A 19016-nucleotide genomic window follows, 5' to 3' on the forward strand; every position below is an offset into this window, starting at 1 on the left:
ATATATATATATATATATATATATATATATATATATATATATATATATATATATATATATATATATATATATATATATATATATATACACACATATATATATGTAGTATATTTTATGTGTTAACAATAAACGTGTCATTATTTATTTTTTTTTCATCAATAAGCGATATTACTAAAATGTTTCCAAACCAATGCAAAAAAGAATCTGGCCCGTTATAGCTTACATGGTGTATGTATGTCACTTGAGGTGCAGATTAATCTGTGCAAACCTACACATATTTTTCTTGTATTAGGAGTTACCACTAATGTGAAAAGTCTGCAACCAGCCGCCGCCACCCTCCCCTCGCCCTCCCTCTGCTTGTAGCCGTTGAAAACAACTGCACAAAACTGACGTTACTCCATCTGCAATCGACTTGTTTTGCCTCACGTCAGGTCCCGGATGTGTGGCACAAAAGTTTGAATTTCAGATCTGAATTTGTATTTCAGATCTGAATTTGTATTTTAGATCGGAATTTGAATGGAGAGAACTGAAACTAAACTATGAAAATGAATTAGGGAATTAATTTTTTCAAATACAAAAGTTTCAACTTTACCAATATACACATTCAAAAAACACAGATTCAATATCAAATATGGTCATTTGGATTCAGTTTTTTAAAGCAATTATTCAAAAAGGCATATTCAGATTCAAATTGAATGATTCAAATTCAAATATAAAGAATTCAGATTCGCTCCCCAGTGGCACAAAGTTTATCCCATAGAGATGAAACATGTTGATGCTGCTGATGTGTCATCGTCTCCATGACAGAGAACGATGTTGCAGACCTGATGATGATGATGATGACGATGAGGAGGAGGAGGAGGAGGAGGAGGAGGAGGAGGAGGAGACACAATCATTATTCACTGGTTCAAGTCAGACTGGGTCATAGGGAGGAGCGGAGCTCTTCTTCTTTTATAGAACCAGACACCAACAAACACCATCACAATGGTCCCAACAGCTGGAAGACCCACAATCAGTCCATAATGTCCTCCATCCTTGTCTCCTCCATCCTGTGTTGTACCTGCAGGTGAGAAGCAGGTGTGAGTATCAGTATCAGGGAGGTGATGAATCATCTCCTCTTCAAACTGCTGTCACACATCATCTCCTGCACTCTGATCACTGCACTCAGACCAGCTGCTTTCTACAGAGTCTCATCAACAACATCTTTAGAAAACACAAACATCTGATCTGAGATGTTTCACTCTCACATCAACAACCAGGAAGCTGCTTCACCTCTGATCCACACACACAGAGACACACTCACCTGGAGGAGAAACTTCCAGATGGATGATGGACTTGGACTCTGTAATCATGCTGTTTGTTCCTCTCTGGAAGACTCTACATTCATATGTTCCTGTATCATTAGTCACCACCTTCTTCAGAATCAGAGACACGTCTCCATCCTTCATCTGTCTGTCCTGAAGATCCACCCGGTTCTGGAAAGATGGATGCTGGTGGTCTGTCTCAAGACGCCCACCTCTGTAGAAAAGAACATATTCTGACCCCAGATCAGGTCTGGTCCACTCCACAGCATCAATGTCTCCATCATGTCCAGCTCTACATGGCAGAGAGACGTCATGTCCAGGTTCAGCTGTGATGTTTGTCTGTCCTGCAGGAGAGGAAACAACACAGATCAGAGAGGTTAAAGAGATCAGAGAGGAACTCTTCAACATGTCTGCTGTACAGGGACGTCCAATATGTCCTAAACAGAGACGTCTTCCCTCCATCTGGACATGAACTAACTGTGGCGGGGTTCTTCGCCAACCAATAAAACAGGCAAGTCGCTTGTCAGTTTGTGGTGGATTTATTGTGCCCGTGGCTCCCAAACGGTGCTCTGCAGTGCAAGAAATGTCCAAAAACTCCAGTGCCAATTATATTTACAAAAAGAAAAAAATAAGAAAAATAACAAGCATACGACTTTTGTCTCTCTCTAGACCAGCCAAAAATAATCCAACCTTTTGTCTCCACTCAATCCTTCCAGTTGCCAGCAATGCAACTCATTGAATGACTCAATCCTTCTTCTCAGGCTTCCCTTTAAATACTCTAAGCCCCGCCCCTTATGCTTAATAATCCTTAATTTCTACAAATAAATCACTTTAGTTAAGTTCTTGTTATGTTTCCCCATTAATAAAATAATTACAAAAATAACACAAATTCTACGCATTCGTTTCGAATATTCATATTAATCACAGTAGCAGAAACAGCAAAGTAATAAATGGTTTTTAAAAATAAAAATGTTTGGCGCGAACCGGGGTGCTCACGTGGTCGTGACGTCACTTCCGGATGTCGGCCAGGTCGGCTACTTAACAGTGGGTTGGATATGGCCTGGGGTTTGACCAAAGCCACAGCAGTGACAGAAAGAGGACGGTAAGTAACCAGCAAACGCCATATAATCAATAAGCCTAGCAAAATATTAAGTGTGCACCCTTAATAAGTCGCTACGTGAGGCAGACTGTATTCGTGTGTGGTTTACTGTTGTAATATGACTGTCGGACTTTGGCGGGAGTTTGTCCCCGGGGAACTGACTAGGCGAGTATGTGTGTGCGTGTGTGTGTGTGTGTCTGTGTGCGCGTTTATGAACTCAGTAGGGACAGCTGTCAGTGACGAGACGGCTTCGTCACATTATCCCTCTCTTCCCCAAGGTTGGCAATGTTCGGCAACCGTGACAGATAGTCTGCTACGACATTGGATTTTCCAGATCGATGTCGGATGTGGAACTTGAAAGGCTGCAGTGAGAGGTACCACCGTGTAAGCCGGCTATTATTGTCCTTCATTGAACTAATCCAGGTAAGAGCACGATGATCAGTCTCTAGATCAAATTCTCTGCCCAACAGGTAATAGCGCAGACTTTCTAATGCCCATTTTATTGCCAGTCCTTCTTTTTCAATGACAGAGTATCTGGTCTCACGGGGAAGTAGCTTCCTGCTCAGATACAGGATGGGTTGCTCAGCTCCTTCCTCACCCTGGGCCAGGACTGCTCCGATTCCCACGGCTGATGCATCCACTTGCACCAGGAACTTCTCGTTAAAGTCGGGGCTGCGCAGGACCGGAGATGAACACAGCTGTCCCTTAAGGGCTCTGAAGGCTTCCTCACATTCCTCATTCCAGGCCACAGGGTTCTTCTGGTCTTTGGTGGTAAGTGCTGTAAGTGGGGCAGCGATGCGATGGTTGCGAACTGCGGTACAAAACGGCGATACCAGCCAGCCAAACCCAGGAAGGAACGAACCTCCTTTTTGGTCCGTGGTTGCGGGCAGTTAAGGATGGCCTCCACTTTGTCCACCTGTGGCCGTACCTCTCCTCGTCCCAGCTGGTATCCCAAGTATTGAACCTCTTGTTTAGCCCACTCACACTTGGCAATATTTAAAGTCAGCCCGGCCTGCTGAATGGCTCCCAGGACTCTCCTCAGATGTTTGATGTGCTCTTCCCAGGTGTTGCTAAAGATGACCACATCATCCAAATAGGCAGCACTGAAGTCTTCATACCCCTGGAGGACCCTGTCCATCAGTCTCTGGAAGGTTGCTGGGGCTCCATGGAGGCCAAACGGCATGACCGTGAACTGAAAGAGGCCAGCAGGTGTGCGAAAAGCTGTATAGGGTCGGCAGGAGGGCTCCAAAGGTACTTGCCAGTATCCTTTGCACATATCCAGTGTGGTGATGTACGTGGCAGATCCAATTCTCTCCAGCAGGTCATCAATTCTTGGCATGGGATAGGCGTCAAACTCTGAAATGGCGTTCAGCTTTCGGAAATCGATGCAGGGCCGTAGTGAGCCATCCTTTTTGGTTAGGAGGACCATTGGGTACACCACTCTGATTCTGATGGCTCGATCACCCCCATCTCCAGCATGGTTGTGATCTCCTCCTTCAGTTTCCCAACCAGCTGCTGAGGAACACGGTATGGACGTTGTCTGATGGGTCGGTTGTCCTTTAACCGGATGACATGTTGAGTGACTGAGGTTCTGCCTGGTGTTGCTCCAAACAGGGACGGTGCCTTCTGGAACACTTGTAGAAGGTCTGATGCTTGGTCTGGTGTGAGATGGGAAAGCACTGGTGTTGCAGTCTGGGTTAAGGTGTCCCAACCTGGGTTTTCCTTCTCAAACTCTTCCTCTCTCACCACTAGGCCCACCGTCGCCACCTGATTCTGAGGTTCTTTCCATCTCTTTAGTAGGTTGACATGGTAAGTCTGTTTCAGCTTCTTCTTATCAGGATGATGCACTTCATATGTCACAGGGCCCATTTTCCGGGTAATGGTGTACGGTCCTTGCCACTTTGACAACAGTTTACTGTTGGAGGAAGGAAGGAGTAGGAGCACCTTCTGACCTGGTTTGAAGTCCCGCTGTTGTGCCTGCTGGTCGTACCATCTCTTTTGTGTCCGTTGTGCCTCTTGTAAATTACTTTCTGCTTCTTCTTTGTATTTGGCCAAACGTTCTCTCATCTCCAGGATGAACTGCACCACACCTCTCTCTTCGGTGTTGCCAGCAGGACCTTCCCAGCTTTTGCGGAGTAGATCCAGGGGTCCCTGGACGTCCCAGCCGTACAGGAGTTCAAACGGGGCAAAACCGGTGGATGCTTGAGGAACCTCACGATAGGCAAAGAGGAGAAAAGGTAACCAGCGATGCCAGTCCTTACCCGTGTCAGCCACAAATTTCTGCAGCATTCGCTTCAAAGTCTGGTTGAATCTCTCGACCAGTCCATCAGTCTGCGGATGGTAGGGTGTGGTTTTAATAGCATGGATGCCTAGCTGTTTGTGGAATTGCTGCATCAGTCTGGAGCAGAAGTTGGTACCCTGGTCTGTCAGTATCTCATCAGGGATCCCCATTCTGGAAAACAGTTCAACCAAAGCATGGACAATGGCTGAAGAAGTGAAGGTGCGCAGGGGAAAGGCTTCAGGGTACCGGGTAGCGTAGTCGCAGATGACCAGGATGTATTGATGTCCCTGGCTGCTCTTTACCAGTGGTCCAACAATGTCCATGGCAATCCTTCGAAATGGTGTGGAGATAACTGGAAGTGGTTGAAGGCAAGCACGATCTGACCTGCGAGGAGTACATGTTTTCTGACAGGTTGGGCATGTCATGCAGTATGATTGAATGTCTGTGTACATACCAGGCCAATAAAACCGTGAGCTAACGCGTATGTAAGTTTTATGTCGTCCAAGGTGCCCAGCCCATGGAACAGTATGAGCTAGATGCATTACTAAGGGTCTGCAGCTAATTGGGATTACAAGGCGTTTGTGGTTGTCACTGCTTATATATAATATACCATTTTCAACAATAAAGAAATCATTCCCCACAGGATTAACATTCCCAACATCCATCACCTTGGCAAACAGGGGCTCCAATGTGCTATCTTGCTTCTGTAATTCCACAATATTTTCCGGTATCTCCCATATTTTGTCTGTGTTTAAACCTTGTACATTGTGTTCAGTTATACCAAGCTGTTTTTCAAAACGACGTTGCCGTCTAGACTTTTTAGGCCCTTTTATGCCACCCTCACACAGACTACCATCCAAGTCTGGGAGAGGCATGACCCCAGCCTTTGCCTGGGCTCTAGTAATAACCGGACAAGAAACACACTCCTGGTCATTAGCATTAGCAGTATTATTGGTGTTAGCATCAACATTATCAGTCCCAGCAATTTCATCAATCTCCCCTTTCTGTAGCAAACACATCAACACTGGCAAGTCCCTCCCCAAAAGAAGGTCCACAGGCAGATTATCTACCACCCCAACAGTCAGAAAATAAGGCTGCTCATCGATTAACACAGTTATTTCAGTCTGAGGGTAAGCATGATTATCTCCATGAACACACACAATGTCTGTGGTATTACTGTAGTCCATATTACCAACTGGAACAAGACGTCTGTTGATGAGTGATGTAAAGCTACCACTGTCAATTAGTGCTGTTACAGAATCACCATTAACTGTCACAGTTTTATATGCGCTCTTCCTCATTTTGTCATTTTCAGTTGGTTCCAGCTCATTTCTGGGTACATAACATGCACCAGTGACTTTTGTTTTTTTCAGTGGACAAACTGACGCTTTGTGTCCAGGCTGCTGACAATAATAGCAAATCAGTGTCTTACCGGTTGCTGGTTGTTCAGTCCCTGTGCTGGTGATACCTGGAGGATGTCGTACTGTTGCTCCCCGTTGTGTCCAGACCTGCGATATCGGAAGGGCTGGAGGCCGTACGTTGGTGGTGGGTCGAGCCAAGGTGGTTGTACGTGTAGATGGTCCTCCTCTGCGTGCATTGAGGTACTGTAGAGCCAGTTTTGCTGCTGTCAATCCATCTGCTGGTTCATGCTCCTTCACCCAGGTTCTCACCTCTGGCGACAGGACGCGAAGAAGTTGCTCCAGGATGATGGCCTCCCCGATCTGCTCTTTGGTCCGTTGCTCCGGCTGAATCCAACGGCGGTAGAGTCCTTTTAAGCGGTGATATGTCTCAGTGGGCGTTTCTCCATGTGGCACAGATGCACAGCGAAACTCTTGTCTGTATGTCTCTGGTGATATGTCAAACTTGCTCAATAAAGCTTCTTTCAGGTCTCTGTATGAGTGCGCTCTATCCTCATCCATGGAGGTATATGCCTCCAGAGCTTTTCCTGAGAGAAGGGGAACCAGTCTGCATGCCCATTCAGTCTCTGGCCATTTCCAGGTTTTAGCCATTCTTTCAAAGCGTAACAAGTAGTTTTCAATATCCTCTCCCACCTGATATGGAGGAATCTTTGGTTGTGTATGGTATATAGAGTCTGGCCTCTGCTGGTCTGATCCAGTTACTGCTTCCTCTGCATCACTCGGTGGCGTGAAAGAGCCAATATCACGCCGGCGAGGGGCAGGTGTAGGCAGTCTTGGGCTACTAGCAGTTGCTGTGATGGGGGTTGATGTCATGGATCCAGGAGCTGGAGCTTGAAGTCGGAGGGACACCCTGAGGTCCCGCAATTCACGCAGTAAACCCTCTTCCCTCTTCTGCTGGGCCTCCAAGAAGGTCTTCACCACGGTGACCAGGTCCGATGACACCCCTGATGGTCCAGAAAAAGCCGGAGACGTCCCCTCCTCTTCCTCCGAGGTCATCTCTGTGTCCCAGCCGGTTTCCTCGCCACCAGCTGCACCGGTGTCCTGGTCCAACTCCTCCTTTGCCTGTGAGCGTAATCCAGTCCGTCTGGGTGGGCGAGCTGACCTTTTTCCACGACTTGCCATCCCACTTCTGCACTTCTTCGTTTCGAATATTCATATTAATCACAGTAGCAGAAACAGCAAAGTAATAAATGGTTTTTAAAAATAAAAATGTTTGGCGCGAACCGGGGTGCTCACGTGGTCGTGACGTCACTTCCGGATGTCGGCCAGGTCGGCTACTTAACAGTGGGTTGGATATGGCCTCGGGTTTGACCAAAGCCACAGCAGTGACAGGAAGAGGACGGTAAGTAACCAGCAAACGCCATATAATCAATAAGCCTAGCAAAATATTAAGTGTGCACCCTTAATAAGTCGCTACGTGAGGCAGACTGTATTCGTGTGTGGTTTACTGTTGTAATATGACTGTTGGACTTTGGCGGGAGTTTGTCCCCGGGGAACTGACTAGGCGAGAATGTGTGTGCGTGTGTGTGTGTGTCTGTGCGCGTTTATGGACTCAGTAGGGACAGCTGTCAGTGACGAGACGGCTTCGTCACACTAACCTGCTGTAGGAGGAGGGTTGGGGATTTTACAGGAGCTGCTGGAGGCCAGAACTGAGACTAAAAACCAGCAGATCATCTTAATCCATCACCTGGTTGACCAGTAAATAACCAGTCATGCTCCCAGTTTACTGAATCCTCATCTAGATGTAGATTAAATAGAAGCTGATAAAATCCCTCCATGTCTGACACCATTAAAGTTTCAGAGAAACACAACTAATCTTCATCCTCCTGCATCACGCACTACCTCATTTATAAAGCTGGTGTAGATACAAAAACCAGCATACGCCAAATACAGTCAACTTTTGGGATTTATGAAAACCAAACTTGATGTGAAAATATTCCTACCTCAGGTGTATGCACAAAATCTAGAGAACTTGGAAACAGCAACACCACCGGTCCAGAATAAAATCAAGGAAATGATGTGAAATGTGAGACATTTGTACAGAATCCACTATTACCTTCCACACCACATGTTAGAAATTAAAGCTGTTTGCAGACATGAATAAAGACACATTCCATATTAATCCTCCTAAGAACCACTCTCGAGAAAACCAGGATTTCCAGGAACAAGGGAGATGATATTAATAAGAAGCTCATTGTGAAACAAAACTTCATGTTATAAAATCCATCCAGATAAATAAGGAGCCAGTCTGCTGCATGTAGCCGTCAGTGTGGAAAGTAGCTTTGGTCCTTTATTCCAGCAGAGCGGGACCAGACTGGAGGCTGGAGGTCTAGAAGTGATGCTATGCTAACGAAACACACAAGAGGAGGATTTCCTTTATTTATTTATTCTTACACAATGCTTTTTTAATTGTTTTCCCAATTTCTCTTCAGACGGTGTTTATTTCCCACAACTCCTTGTGCACCTGGCTAATAGCGGTGATTGTGTCCTTCTGCACCGCCCACCCAGCTGGAGCTCCACCCACCCAGCTGGAGCACCCAGCAACTAGAAATAAATATTATTTAACACTAAATAAACTGCTACCAATCTCTGCGCAGTGTTTCCTTTTTGTGCCGCAGACACCGCCTGTAGTTTATTTTTCTACACACAGTTTGGTAAATAAAGACCCCGGAGAGAACAGAGGAGTCCTGACCTGTGCAGAGTGCAGAACCACAGAACCACCAGCAGGTGGCAGCACATCACCTGAAACACTCAGTCACTGCAGACATGAAACATCTTCACCCTCATCTTCATCAGGTCAGAGAGGGTTAGTTAAACCTCCTCAGAGCTTCAGAAACTAGATCATCCTGAACATGTGGTTAACTCCTGGGATTATACTGGGACAGTGGTTAACTCCTGGGATTATACTGGTACAGTTGTGAACTCCTGGGATTATACTGGGACAGAGTTTAACTCCTAGGATTATTCTGGGACAGTGGTTAACTCCTGGGATTATACTGGTACAATTGTGAACTCCTGGGATTATACTGGGACAGTTGTGAACTCCTGGGATTATACTGGTACAGTTGTGAACTCCTGGGATTATACTGGTACAGTTGTGAACTGCTGGGATTATACTGGTACAGTGGTTAACTCCTGGAATTATACTGGGACAGAGTTTAACTGCTGGGATTATTCTGGGACAGAGGTGAACTCCTGGGATTATTCTGGGACAGAGGTGAACTCCTGGGATTATTATGGGATAGGTAGCTGCTATTACAGGGCTGAAAATGAGCTCCTATCAAGCTCAGAAAAAAGAGAACATTTTAAAAACAGATTGTGTTAAAAGGATTATTTGAGATCACAAGAAAACCATCCAAAGCAAGAACTGTAAATAATCCTTTTTGGATTTAATGTCTGGTGTCTAGAAGGAGAAAGAAATTCTTCTTGATTCAGACTGAGATGCAGCTACAATTTCCTCTGAGCTGCTGTAAATGTCTCCTGTCTCCTGTCTCCATGGACATGATCCAGTCTGAGTCCAGATTTGCTCCTGCTCTGCTCTGTCAGAGGTGAGGAAGTTTCTGTCTGGTTTGTAGTGTTTCTGCTGAGTGGAAGCAGCAGCAGAGGAAGAAGCTGCATGATGACCTGATCACAGGTTAAATTTCCCCACAGCAGCTTCACAGCTGGAAGAGCTGCAGAGTTTCTACAGAGACTCAGAGAAAGATTCATGCTGGTTTCTGACACACTGAAAGGAATAAGTTAAAGATGGAAACATGGAGCTCAGCCAGTGTTTGTTAAAAGGTTCATCAGGTCTGTTGTAAGTAAAACATGCCTGAGTCATGCAGGATTTCTCCTTCATTCACACCGTTTTATAAATTTTTCTACGTACGTGTTGTTGGGTTAGTTCTCCTTTACGTATGTGTAGGTGCCACAGTTCTCCTACGTCTCCACTCTTTATTTAGTCTGAGACACTTTTAGTTTGCTCTGTTTCTGAACTTATGCAGAAATCCAACTAAGTGTGTTCAGAGTTTAGATGTGAAATAAATCCATCCACAAACTAGAGGCTAATGCTGCTTATCAGGCTCAAATATTCATCGGTTTTAACACAGAAAGCTTCCATTTCATTCCCCATCCTTAATCCCCTTGTTGTCCCTCACTGGCTCAGTGGATCCTGCAGCCTATAGATATATAGCCTGTAGATGAGCAGGACAACCATTCTCTTATGAAAGTAAATAAATAAATAGAGAAGTGTTGTAGAAAAATGAATTACAAGAGTCTGGATGCGTGAAGTTTTAAAAACTTTATTTCAGAAAAATAAACACTTGTACAAAGAGAGCATCACATCCGACCTGCAGGTGGTTTCAGGAGGCTCTGAAGAGCAAAGACAGGAAGCTGTTTTCTGTAGTCAGGATGGTCTGAATGACCAGATAAGACAGTCTGATTCTCTCTCATAACGATCTGTCTTATCCTGCAGATGTCTTCATACAACCCAGTGTCTCCTATAAAAAACCACACTGTCCCCAGTCCAGGGTCAGAGTCTCTAAACTCATCACTTACTCAGAAAAATACACAAGTATGTACTCAGAAAAAGATGAGACATAAAGATGGATAAAAATGGTTAAAGACTATAATGATTATAATGAAACATGTAATAAAGATTAATGAACAGTAAACAGATGAATAATAATGAAATTTCCCAGCTTCCCTTTCATTCTGGAGAAAATGCTGCTGGAACCTTTCAGACATGTTAATGACAGAATCTAGCACAGGACAGTCCCAGTCCAGTCCTGGAGATCTACTATCCTGCAGCTTCTAGAAGCAGCTCTTCTCTAACACTCCTGAATAAAATGGCTGTTTCCTCATGTGCAGACAGTCAGCAGTACATGGTGCGTTTAAGTGCAGGTGGAAAGCAGGGTCATCTGGACTTTCTTCTCCAGCCATTTCAAAGTGGGAAAGATGCTTTCTATGACAGAATAGTTCTACCTTCATCATAGAAAAGGAAACATGTAAAACTTGCAGGACTGTGGCTCTGGAGGACCAGAGCATCACTAGAGCAGTGCTTCTTAATCCTGGTCCTCGGGACCCCGTCCTGCAGGGTTTAGAGATTTTCATACTGATGAGCAGTTTCATTGATCGGACTCAGGTGTGCTGGAGTTGGAAACATATAAAACATGCAGGGTAGGGGGTCCCACACGCCAGGAGTGAGAAACTCTGCACTAGAGGTGATGGAGGGTCAGAGTTACTGGTTCTTCTCAGACTAAGTGTGCTACACAGGCTCACCACTAGGGGGTGGTCTGTCACCTCCACTCAACCAGATGATTGGACTGATAGAGTCCCAGCTGAGTCTGGAGTCTCCGAACCACTTCCAGTTCATTACATCAGGTCGGAGATCAGATCCCTGAGGTCAAAGAACCAGACCCTCCAGGAACAGCTTTGTTTCTACTGCTGGTTCCTCTCTAAACAAGAACTTTTTCATCTTTTATTTATTTTACCGCTTTCTACTTTTGTGTCCTTGTGCTTTTAATATTTAAGATCAGGTTGTTACATCAGCATTTTAATGGTCTTTCATCCTTTTTATGGTCCTCACTTTTTATGCTGGTGTAATACACTACTGTTCAAATGTTTGGGGTCACCTTGCCATGGTATTTAATAGGGAAGTGACTCCAAACTTTTCAACGGAAGTGTATCATTTTGGTTTTTTATCCCCAATTTTTATGCTGGTATATTATCATTTTGGTATTTTTATTGGATCATTTGTTATTAAGATAAATGGAGGAAAGGGTGGATGAACAGATAATATAGAATGGTGGATGAATGGAAGGATGAGGGAAGGTCTGAGGGGGGTGCTGAGGGGGTGAAGCAGGTGGAAAACTCTCCAGGTGATCAGAGGTGAGGTGGAGGTCTGATCCCTGCTGAGGTAACCAGGTTACCTTCATTAACTACCTGCTGTCTGGAGATGCTGCCGGTCTGTAAAGTCCTGAAACCTTTCACCACAAACCTGCACTGAAGCCCCTGTTTCCACCATCGCTGGTTTAAAAGCAGATTTAGACTTTGGTGGATTAATAAAAACCTCAGAGAGCTTCATAGAAGATCTGAGCATCAGGTTAAAGATTCAGACACGTTATACTCTGCAGTTTCCAGCCACAGAGGGATACTGCGGTTCTTCTACATCTGATTACCACAACCAGACCAGAACAACTCACATTTTCCATCTCACATCGTTAAACCCACAGTGGTACACAAAAGAAAGTTTAAGTAAAGTTTATTTTACTAAGAAACCAGATGATGCTGCAGTGGCCAGAAATGAGAGCACATATTAAATATAAATAACGGAGGAATAAATGAGGAGATTTAGTACATCTGGACAATGAAAAAAAAAACAATCAATAAAGACATTCCTGTTTAAAAGTACATGTACAGTAGTAGCGGTTTAAAAGTTCCCATCCAAGCTGAAAGCCAGCCGAATACCTGCCGGCTTCCAGCCCAGTTCCATTCCAGTTCCAGCCAGCTGCCTTCCAACTTCCAGCCGCCAGAGAGGCCCCCTCCTTCTCCTGGGAGTGTCGATGTTTTAATCAAACTCCACCCATTCCTTGTAATATAGGGTAGACCCAGAAGATGGCGCTTCTCTCACAGACTTCTCATCGCCCGTAGTCTGTCAGATTTTATCTGAATTTACACTGACCGGCAGAGGCGCCACTCAAAGCACCTCTGATGGCCAGTCACAATTCATAAAAATGCATAAAACTTAATACATAATCATCGTTTGACGTGGAATGTGAAATTGTAACATGCTTGTGCGCTGCCAATTGTTTTATTCAGAAATGAATGCTAGTAGGTTAATAAAACCTTTCAAATACTGGATCACAGCCCCTAGCTCTATTCTCAATAGGATGTATTTATCATACTGATTAATCTTTTAATATTAGCATTATTAACATAGACAAATCAGATTTGGATCAAGCAACACAGAATCTGTTTGAGGTAGCTAGGAAGGGTTATTTTATTCTCATATTATTTATTTCACCTCCATAAGAAGACAGGGCGACAGATAAAAGCCCCACGCAGGATCGGAGATAATTTCTTCCACTTCAATGTGTCTAATCGCGGGGGGACATCCAACACTCGCTGTGCTGCGACTTCCTGCTCGCCGGGAATCCCGATTACGTCACCCCTCCAGGTGGGCTATTCCCCGACACGCTCTGATTACCATTCCAAAAGGTACTGTATGCAGCCCCCAACTTGAACATGCGCCTTCTTCAACATTCGCACTTGCTCCAGAAAATTACCATCTCTTAGGCTCCTCCACCACCACTTTGACTGTGGATTGATACGTAAATGAGCCGCAATGAGGCAGCTGAACAAGTGACCCAGTTTTGTGTTACCACTTGCCTATTTTATTATTGTGTATTTTTGTAATAACATGTAAATTCACTGCATAGGAACCAACTAGTCTACTGAATTTTGTGTGACAACACTAACAGAACTGTTTTGACAATGCAACAATTACAAAACTGCGGCTCATTTACTTATCAATCCATAGTCAAAGTGGTGGTGGAGGAGCCTTGGAGATGGTAATTTTATGGAGCAAGTGCGAATGTTGAGGAATTTAGCCTTTGTTCAAGTTGTGGGCTGCATATATGCAGCCCACAACTTGGTATACCTTTCAGAATGATAATAAACACAACAAGACACACCAAACCAGGAGCTAAGACCACGAAGTTCAGCATCATGCTTATCTATCTTTGGCGTTTTTACACCAACATTTTTATACACTGGATAATGATAATAATTATCGATTAAAGTCACGGATAAAACTGCTGTTGTTAAAACACACCCATCTCTTACAAAATCTAAAATGTAAAACAAAAAAAAACAACAAACAAAAAATCTGGATCACTGTAGAAATATCTTTATTCATTGCTGATCATCTGGCCATTGAAGCGTTTTTATTTGGAATTGGGAACAAATATTTTCCACCCTGTTATATTCTGTTCCACTCTGTTATGTTCCATTCCACCCTGTTAGTAAGGTGTTTTTTAATTTTTTTTTTTTACTAAAAACATTGAGGACTGTGAACCTTGTTGCACCATATTAGGAAGTGAGGAACATTAAATTGATTTTGCTTTTCTGTTCCCAGGTCAAAAGGAATGTAATTATCTCTCATTTGAAATACTTGATTATGCTTTCCTTCTTGCCTTTGTGGAAACAGAAACGTGATAATCTCTCACTTGAAAGCAAGCTGGGCGTACAATAGTGTGATGACGATGAAAACTCACATGACCAATGCTCAATAAAGGGTACATGAAAATGTGAGAAATGGTCAAAAGCACAAATACCGTTTGTGGTGAGTGAAACTATACAGCACAGTCCACAAGGCTCTTTTCAAGCACACTCCTCCCCCCAAGGAGTATGCTTGAACAGCTAACGGCAGGTAATGGCTGTGTTTACAAATGTAAAGGTGCTAATTGTTGGCCATTGAATTGTTAATTTCAAACCGGGCAGCCTTTTGGTTGTACTCTGGGCATGGTAGAGGGATAAGAAATCTCTGGGTTTTCCAGTGTTAAACACTGGAAGCGTCGCCAGCGGTCTTTTGATGACCGCCAGTCACGCTACCATGCTTATAGTGTATTAAAAACTAAACGGCTGAACCTGGTATTTTAGGACTTTTATTAGATAGTTGTTGTCTATAGTTTTACCTGCTTACTTGTTTGGAAAAGTAAACACATCAATATTTACGAGCAGTTTAGCACGTCTAAACTTCCACAGAGCCGCTCAGGGAGACTCTTTCTCAGCCAAACTGTCGTATATCACGGCTATGGAGTTGTAATAAATGGCCGCCCTACTCTGCTTCTGATTGGCTGTAAGATCACAAACCCTGTGTGATGATAGGCTGCTGGTTCCTGTCATTCCTACCAGCCTTTGCGCATGTGCCTGCTTCAGACAGCGGGCAGGCAGCTGTCCCACCGCTGAGACACAGTTGTATGACGTTTTATCACGTTTTATCACTAGATCGCTATGAATAAAATCCAGGGACACTTCATTTCACAGTATAAACCATTTATTTACTTATCTACTTAGGATAATAGCACTTTGAGGCCTAATTCAGAATATAGGTTGGGCTGGGTCCGGACTTTTGTGATCCCTGCTTTACACATTATCAGTATTATGTTATTTTTACCTGCCGATATTACGTTATGATTTTGTCAATATTCAGTTATGCAGCAGCTGTATCAACCCCCACTGTGAATAACTTACGTTGCAGTCAAATGACCGCTGGCAGCGCTCCTCGGGATGTTTAGAAAGCTCGCTGCTAGTGACATTCACCACTTAGCCGACTTGAGGAGGTTGTGCTTTGCCTCATAACACCATTAGCTACACATGTCGGCTTTTTTGATACATTTATTTGACGCCATTTTCAAATCAAATCATTTTTTAAATGTTGGCAAAAATGCAACAAATGAGCGACACAGCTCATTATAAACTGTTTAGAGAGCAGCAAGATCAAATCACTGCTCCTCCCCGTGGACAAAAGAGGGATTGCAGCTGTTTTTTTACTTGGGCTGCTTAGGGGCAGAGCCTCGCTGACGACGTCATTGCGGGGGATTACATTACCCCCACAGACCTGTGAAGGATCGGCCAAGGATCAGTCAAGGACCAGTCAAGGACCAGTCAAGAACCAGTCAAGGACCCATCATGGAAACAGGGGAACTTTTAAACCGCTACTACTGTATGATGGGCTGATGGGCTGAGTAGACCAGTTAGAGGCCGGCGACTGGTCGGACTGGTGGCGTTGCTTACTGAAGACCAGACGACATGTGGTTCTGGTGGAAAGTCTGAAAAAAGAACGTTTAAACAACATGAGAAAAACCTTCTACTGATCACACACTCATTTACAGACATAAAGGCACATTAATCCCAGTATAAACCAGTTTGTAGCAGCTGGAGCTTTTAATCCCAGTATAAACCGGTCTGTAGTATCTAGAGCTTTTAATCCCAGTATAAACCAGTCTGTAGCAGCTGGAGGTTTTAATCCCAGTATAAACCAGTCTGTAGTATCTAGAGCTTTTAATCCCAGTATAAACCAGTCTGTAGTATCTAGAGATTTTAATTCCAGTATAAACCAGTCTGTAATATCTAGAGCTTTTAATTCCAGTATAAACCAGTCTGTAGCTGTTGGAGCTTTTACTTCCAGTAACCAGTCTGTAGCAGCTGGAGCATTAAATCCCAGTATAAACCAGTCTGTAGCTGCTGGAGCTTTTAATTCCAGTATAAACCAGTCTGTAGCAGCTGGAGCTTTTAATCCCAGTATGAACCAGTCTGTAGCTGCTGGAGCTTTTAATCCCAGTATAAACCAGTGTGTAGCTGCTGGAGCTTTTAATCACAGTATAAACCAGTCTGTAGCAGCTAGAGCTTTTAATCCCAGTATAAACCAGTGTGTAGCTGCTGGAGCTTTTAATCCCAGTATAAACCAGTCTGTAGAAGCTGGAGCTTTTAATCCCAGTATAAACCAGTCTGTAGTATCTAGAGCTTTTAATACCAGTATAAACCAGTCTGTAGCAGCTGGAGGTTTTAATTCCAGTATAAACCAGTCTGTAGCAGCTGGAGCTTTAAATCCCAGTATAAACCAGTCTGTAACAGCTAGAGCTTTTAATCCCAGTATAAACCAGTCTGTAGTATCTAGAGCTTTTAATTCTAGTATAAACCAGTCTGTAGCTGCTGGAGCTTTAAATCCCAGTATAAACCAGTATGTAGAATCTAGAGCTTTTAATCCCAGTATAAACCAGTCTGTAGCAGCTAGAGCTTTTAATCCCAGTATAAACCAGTGTGTAGCTGCTGGAGCTTTTAATCCCAGTATAAACCAGTCTGTAGAAGCTGGCGCTTTTAATCCCAGTATAAACCAGTCTGTAGTATCTAGAGCTTTTAATACCAGTATAAACCAGTCTGTAGCAGCTGGAGGTTTTAATCCCAGTATAAACCAGTCTGTAACAGCTGGAGCTTTTAATTCCAGTATAAACCAGTCTGTAATATCTAGAGCTTTTAATTCCAGTATAAACCAGTCTGTAGCAGCTGGAGCTTTAAATCCCAGTATAAACCAGTCTGTAACAGCTAGAGCTTTTAATCCCAGTATAAACCAGTCTGTAGTATCTAGAGCTTTTAATTCCAGTATAAACCAGTCTGTAGCTGCTGGAGCTTTAAATCCCAGTATAAACCAGTCTGTAGAATCTAGAGCTCTTAATCCCAGTATAAGCCAGTCTGTAGTATCTAGAGTTTTTAATTCCAGTATAAACCAGTCTGTAGTATCTAGAGCTTTTAATCCCAGTACAAACCAGTCTATAGCAGCTGGAGGTTTTAATCCCAGTATAAACCAGTCTGTAACAGCTGGAGTTTTTAATTCCAGTATAAACCAGTCTGTAATATCCAGAGCTTTTAATTCCAGTATAAACCAGTCTGTAGCAGCTGGAGCTTTAAATCCCAGTATAAACCAGTCTGTAGCTGCTGGAGCTTTTAATCCCAGTATAAACCAGTCTGTAGCTGCTAGAGCTTTTAATCCCAGTATAAACCAGTCTGTAACAGCTAGAGCTTTTAATCCCAGTATAAACCAGTCTGTAGCAGCTAGAGCTTTTAATCCAAGTATAAACCAGTCTGTAGCAGCTGGAGCTTTTAATCCCAGTATAAACCAGTCTGTAGCAGCTGGAGCTTTAAATCCCAGTATAAACCAGTGTGTAGCTGCTGAAGCTTTTAATCGCAGTATAAACCAGTCTGTAGCAGCTTTTAATCCCAGTATAAACCACTCTGTAGCAGCTAGAGCTTTTAATCCCAGTATAAACCAGTGTGTAGCTGCTGGAGCTTTTAATCCCAGTATAAACCAGTCTGTAGCAGCTAGAGCTTTTAATCCAAGTATAAACCAGTCTGTAGCTGCTAGAGCTTTTAATCCCAGTATAAACCAGTGTGTAGCTGCTGGAGCTTTTAATCCCAGTATAAACCAGTCTGTAGAAGCTGGAGCTTTTAATCCCAGTATAAACCAGTCTGTAGCAGCTAGAGCTTTTAATCCCAGTATAAACCAGTCTGTAGCAGCTGGAGCTTTTAATCACAGTATAAACCAGTCTGTAGCAGCTAGAGCTTTTAATTCCAGTATAAACCAGTCTGTAGCAGCTTTTAATCCCAGTATAAACCAGTCTGTAGCAGCTAGAGCTTTTAATCCCAGTATAAACCAGTCTGTAGCTGCTAGAGCTTTTAATCCCAGTATAAACCAGTCTGTACCAGCTTTTAATCCCAGTATAAACCAGTCTGTACCAGCTTTTAATCCCAGTATAAACCAGTGTGTAGCTGCTGGAGCTTTTAATCCCAGTATAAACCAGTCTGTAGCAGCTAGAGCTTTTAATCCAAGTATAAACCAGTCTGTAGCTGCTAGAGCTTTTAATCCCAGTATAAACCAGTCTGTAGCAGCTAGAGCTTTTAATCCCAGTATAAACCAGTCTGTAGCAGCTAGAGCTTTTAATCCCAGTATAAACCAGTCTGTAGCTGCTAGAGCTTTTAATCCCAGTATAAACCACTCTGGAGCAGCTAGAGTTTTTATTCCCAGTACAAACCAGTCTGTAGCAGCTAGAGTTTTTATTCCCAGTATAAACCACTGTGTAGCTGCTGGAGCTTTTAATCCCAGTATAAACCAGTCTGTAGCTGCTGGAGCTTTTATTCCCAGTATAAACCAGTCTGTAGCAGCTGGAGCTTTTAATTCCAGTATAAACCAGTCTGTAGCTGCTGGCGCTTTTAATTCCAGCATAAACCAGTTTGTAGCTGCTAGAGCTTTTAATCCCAGTATAAACCAGTCTGTACCAGCTAGAGCTTTTAATCCCAGTATAAACCAGTCTGTAGCAGCTGGAGCTTTTAATTCCGGTATAAACCAGTCTGTAGTATCTAGAGCTTTTAATCCCAGT

At 43.5% G+C, this 19016-nt stretch overlaps 3 protein-coding genes and 1 long non-coding RNA gene across 6 annotated transcripts in view; 3 read left to right on the plus strand and 1 right to left on the minus strand.

Annotated features, from left to right (window-relative positions):
• The window catches only part of LOC121640417, a 1195287-nt gene that overhangs the window by 1111968 nt on the left and 64303 nt on the right, over nucleotides 1–19016 (plus strand). The gene's annotated exons all lie outside the window — the stretch shown is intronic.
• The window catches only part of LOC121640516 (coxsackievirus and adenovirus receptor homolog), a 187897-nt gene that overhangs the window by 137995 nt on the left and 30886 nt on the right, over nucleotides 1–19016 (plus strand). The window lies entirely within an intron of this gene.
• LOC121640563 lies at nucleotides 5568–6573 on the plus strand. Of its 2 annotated transcripts, none has more exons than XR_006010492.1 (4): nucleotides 5568–5814; nucleotides 6000–6020; nucleotides 6135–6285; nucleotides 6367–6573. It is a non-coding gene; the product is annotated as an uncharacterized LOC121640563 (long non-coding RNA). The 2 variants fall into 2 exon arrangements; XR_006010493.1 differs by having other exon boundaries at nucleotides 6135–6244; nucleotides 6347–6434.
• Nucleotides 15708–19016, minus strand: part of LOC121640461 (low affinity immunoglobulin gamma Fc region receptor III-like) — a 29133-nt gene continuing 25824 nt past the window's right edge. The window contains exon 9 of one of the 2 annotated variants that reach the window (XM_041986230.1): nucleotides 15708–15914. The gene's annotated coding sequence lies outside the window, so the exon portion shown is untranslated. The remainder of the gene's footprint in view (nucleotides 15915–19016) is intronic. The other variant, XM_041986231.1, reaches the window with a different exon arrangement.

The sequence above is a fragment of the Melanotaenia boesemani genome, chromosome 5, assembly GCF_017639745.1.
Source record: "Melanotaenia boesemani isolate fMelBoe1 chromosome 5, fMelBoe1.pri, whole genome shotgun sequence".
Lineage (NCBI taxonomy): Eukaryota > Metazoa > Chordata > Actinopteri > Atheriniformes > Melanotaeniidae > Melanotaenia > Melanotaenia boesemani.